Here is a 5,112-nt window from a genome sequence, read left to right as displayed (position 1 = left end):
AGGCAAGCCTTGTGTGTGTACCTACAGGGTTCCATGTGACTGATGCAATGGAGGTATGTGACTCTCTGGAAGAGTGGCACATCCAGTACCATCGAGGCTACAACAAACTTTGTTTGGATAATTTGGTATGAAACTAATGGTTTTCTTGGATCATATAGGAGAACATCATAACTTGGGGCCTCTTAACTCGCCTCATCAGATAAATATTTCTCGTAGAAGGTTGCTCCATATAACAAGGTTGGTCTGACATGGGTTTTAAAAAGCTAACACTTTATCTTGGGCACTTGGAAATGTGCTTGGAAGCATTGCTGCGCAAGTAAGCTAAGCTCAAGGTTGCATATCCTTATGTCACTCTGGCATGTGCTATGGGAACCATGGTGAAGCATGGAGAACTAAAAGTGACACGAAGGGAGACAGAGTTTGACACAGTCTACACATTATCCCCTATGTATGTGAAGCTCAATCTGTTACGGTAATTAATTTATTATTGGATGATCCAATAAGTGAAAAGAATATCTTGGGTGACCCAAGTGTGATTAAATTGGTTGTGAGTGAATCCAACCAACTATGATGTGTGATGCATGTAAGAAATGTGTGAGTTTGATTGTGAGTGACTCCAATCAACTCTTTTGAATTAATTCTTGATAAGGGTGATCCTAGTTGGTTGTGAGTGAATCCAACCAGTTGTGAGTGAATCCAACCAGTTGTGACACGTGATTGTGAGTGAATCCAATCAACTCTTTTGAATTAATTCTTGATGAGGGTGACCCTAGTTGGTTGTGAGTGAATCCAACCAGTTGTGACACGTGATTGTGAGTGAATCCAATCAACTCTTTTGAATTAATTCTTGATGAGGGTGACCCTAGTTGGTTGTGTGAGTGAATCCAACCAGTTGTGATACGAACACGTGTCACAACTGGTTGGATTCACTCACAACCAACTAGGGTCACCCTCATCAAGAATTAATTCAAAAGAGTTGATTGGATTCACTCACAATCAAGTGTCACAACTGGTTGGATTCACTCACAATCACGTGTCACAACTGGTTGGATCCAACTAGGGTCACCCTCATCAAGAATTAATTCAAAAGAGTTGATTGGATTCACTCACAATCAAATTCACACATTTCTTACATGCGTCACACACGTCACAGTTGGTTAGATTCACTCACAACCAATTTAATCACACTTGGGTCACCCAAGATATTCTTTTCACTTATTGGATCACCCAATAATAAATTAATTACTGTAACACAATCTCGACGTGTAGGGACAGAAGGTATTGAAGAACATTACCTTGGTTTTACCACTATTATTAATAGTAAGGTCTTGCTAATCGTAAAAATATTATAATCAGAAAAAGAGAGAGAGAGAGAGAGAGAGAGAGAGAGAGAGAGAGAGAGAGAGAGAGAGAGAGAGAGAAATATATCATTTGTGGGAATGCTTCCCAAGTCTTTGCCAATAGCACAATCTCCATCTTGTGAAGATCCACTCCCTTAACACAAGGATATTATCAATTAAATTTCTAAGAGAATATGCATAGTGTTTGTTGGGTTCCATGCGGGGCCATTGGGCTTGGTGGTTTTTTTGGGTGTCTAATTGGTGCTTCACATAAATTTCTTAAAGGATCAATTGAGCCCCAAAAGTTGTGTCCCTAATGAAACTAGTTTTTTCTTCCATGTTTTCATGTACCTTACTTTGTTGTGCTTGGTTTTTTGGTGTGTTCTCTCCTAATAAACATCTATATGTCTTTGAAGCATTCTCTCTTCTCTATGGTGGAAACTATGCATCACTCCAAAGAAATTTGGTCGATTTTTTCATTATAAGTAATAATACCTCGATCGATGGACTTTGTTCCTAAGTTTTTGGTGTGGTTTGTGCAAGCTTGTGGTTTCTCTTGTAGCCCACATAATCTAATTACTTGGTATTCATTTTGTTTCTTATCCTCTATGATGATGAAATTTCCTCTATGATTTACTGCTTAATGATGTTGTTCATAAATACTTAAATAGGAAAAACAGAAGAAGGGGCATGTATTTCAAAACAAAATCTTGACAACACCAACCCCCTCATGTTTAAATTTCCCCTAATCATTCATGTATCATGACAAAAAGAGAAGTTCCTTGTGGTGGCAAAAATAGAGAGAGAGAGAGAGAGAGAGAGAGAGAGAGAGAGAGAGAGAGAGAGAGAGAGAGAGAGAGAGAGAGAGAGCACTACATATATGTCATTTATGGGAATGTTTCTTAAGTCTCTTTGCCACTAGCATGATCTCCATATCTCAAGATCCTCTCCCTTAAGTATTCAAGGATATTATCCATTGAATTGCTAATAGTGTATGTATAGTGTGTCTATTGGGTTCCATCTACGGCCATTAGTGTTGCCTATCGGTACTTCACATAGATTTCTTAAAGTATCAATCTAGCCCCAAATATTGTGTCCCCAAAGAGATCATGTTTTTACTTTGGTGTTTTCACATGTAGATTCCTTTGTTGTGCTTGCTTTTGTGGTGTAAGGTTTTCCCTAATGAATATCTATAAGGTCTTCCCAAAAGTTGTGTCCCTAATGAAACTATTTGCCTTGGTGTTTTCATTTACCTTTCTTTATTGTGCTTGCTTTTGTGGTGTAAGGTCTTCCCTAATGAATATCTATAAGGTCTTCCCCAAAAGTTGTGTCCCTAAAGTTTTTGCTTTGGTGTTTTCATGTACCTTTCTTTGTTACGCTTGCTTTTGTGGTGTAAGGTCTTCCCTAATGAATATCTATAAGGTCTTCCCCAAAAGTTGTGTCCCTAAAGTTTTTGCTTTGGTGTTTTCATGTACCTTTCTTTGTTACGCTTGCTTTTGTGGTGTATGGTCTTCCCTAATGAATATCTATAAGGTCTTCCGCAAACGTTGTGTCCCTAATGAAACTAAGTTTTTGCTTTGGTGTTTTCATGTACCTTTCTTTGTTGTGCTTCCTTTTTTGGCATAAGGTCTTCCCTAATAAATATCTATATGTCTTTAAAGCATTCCCTCTTCTCTATGATGGTGGGAGCTATGTATCATTTTGCAAAGAAATTGGGTTGATTTTTTCTTTAAGTAATAGTACCTCGTCCCATGGAGTTGAGTTTTTGGTATATGGTTTGTGCAAGTATGCGTTTTTCTCTTGTAGTCCACATAATACAACTACTTGGTATTCATTTCCTTTCTTGTTTCTCTTCCATGATACTTCCTCTGATTACTACTTATAGTGTTGCTCATAAATAGTTAACTAGGAAAAATAGAAGAAAAGGCATGTATTTTAGTACCAAACTCTTGAGGACACCAACCCTAAAGTTGAGATTTACTCCAATCATTCATGTAGCATGATGAACATGACAAGTTCCTGCTCTGAGAGAGAGAGAGAGAGAGAGAGAGAGAGAGAGAGAGAGAGAGAGAGAGAGAGAGAGAGATGTGGTGCCATGGAGCACACGAAAGGTAGGGAGTGAGTCACATGAGCAAGAGAAGAAGCATGCACATTAGAAAAATGAATAGACTAAGGGTCCAATGTCAAAGGTTGATTTGTATGGTCATTTGTAAAAGGTGAAGTCACAAAGGTCAAAAAGGCAGCACATGGGAAGCACAAGGGGACACAATACATGTGAGCGTTTATGGACACATGGTTAGGGTGCACGCATCTTGTGAGATGGGAGCTGCATGAATAGCTATAAAATGACGTACTTGGATCAAGCTAATGAGAGGAGATTATGTATTTTTCTATGAGTTTATTATCTTGAGTAGTCTTTAATTAATTATTTTATTATTGTTATTCTCCTAAATTATGAGTCTTATCGCTTGCTATGAGCCACCCTAGATCCATGTCTTTTTACATGGTATCATAGCCTCTAGGGTTGGTAATTAGCAATGATTGGAGTTATTAAAGAGACTAGTAATTAATCTTGTTTGGTTTGTGTAGGTTATGAAGGTGTGACCTTGAAAATCTCTCTCTCTCTTCATGTCCATTCACTAGGGTTAGGGAGGGATATAAAGAGGAGAGGAGGAGGCAAATCCTTGAAGTAGCATAGACACAACACAAGCCTAACACTAATTCATTAACTAGCAGGAAGAAAGAGAGTGAAAGCAACACTTCTATTGTCAGTTTGCCGACACATTTGCAGTCAATGTGGACTAACCCAATAGCATACGTCAGTTACCGGTGGACTGTAGCATAAGCCTTCGTCATCCACACAAACGTGAAGGGGGCGCATGCCTGACTCACCTTCCAACCTTGACAACTGTGTGGGCCAGCCCACAAGTCTTGGCTGTCCCCACCAAGCCACGAGAGCTGAGCTAACTAGTTGGACGTGCCGACCAATCTCTACCTCGTGACGTTCCATACCGCCACGAAGCCACCCTCGCGGGCCTCGAGACTGCTGCCGGCCTTGGCTGCATAAAGCAGGTGCACATCTACACTAGATCCAGGCTCTTGACCATAGAGCTCTCACAAAGACACGCGAGACTCTATGAACTATTGACTAACCTTGGCCACCCTTTTATAGGCTATTGGCCAGTCACCAGGCGTCCATACTTGGGCGCCCGCCCGTCCATACTGGGGTGCCCGCCCGTTAGTCTATCCCTAGCCCAGCTCGCCAATCAGCCTGCGTAGCTCCAAGCTTCCCCAAACCTTGAAGCTAGTCTTGTGTGCTTGTGGCACACGGTAGATACACACTATGCACATGACACTAGTGAGCTCTACTCTTGGGCCTTGTGTGGGAGCCGTTTGAAGGTGAGTCACTTTGCAAGAAACTGTGTCGAACGCTTGCTCAAAATCCCCCAAGAGACGTGCAAGCGGGAGCCTAGCATCTGGCCATTAGGAAGGGTAATCAAGGGGTTCCAAACCAGACGCCTACAGAGTTTCTCATCTAGGACTGGGGTAGAATGGCGAGAAGCAAAACGGATGTGGTCCTAGGCTTAGAAAAGGCTGGCTGCAAAGTGGTCCTCAAAGAGTGGACTCAGGTGGCGGATCCTCTATCTCTGTAAAGATCCATCTCGGGCTTGGGGACCAGAGACCGCCAAGAACTGGTGTATGGGCAGAGATATGGGCCTCCAGAAAATCCTTCCAGGGCTCACCACCTGGAAGGAGGCCTCTAATGATCAGC

Source organism: Cibotium barometz, chromosome 51 (assembly GCF_041138505.1).
Source record: "Cibotium barometz isolate CiBa-2024 chromosome 51, ASM4113850v1, whole genome shotgun sequence".
Lineage (NCBI taxonomy): Eukaryota > Viridiplantae > Streptophyta > Polypodiopsida > Cyatheales > Cibotiaceae > Cibotium > Cibotium barometz.
This window is presented reverse-complemented; position numbering follows the sequence as displayed.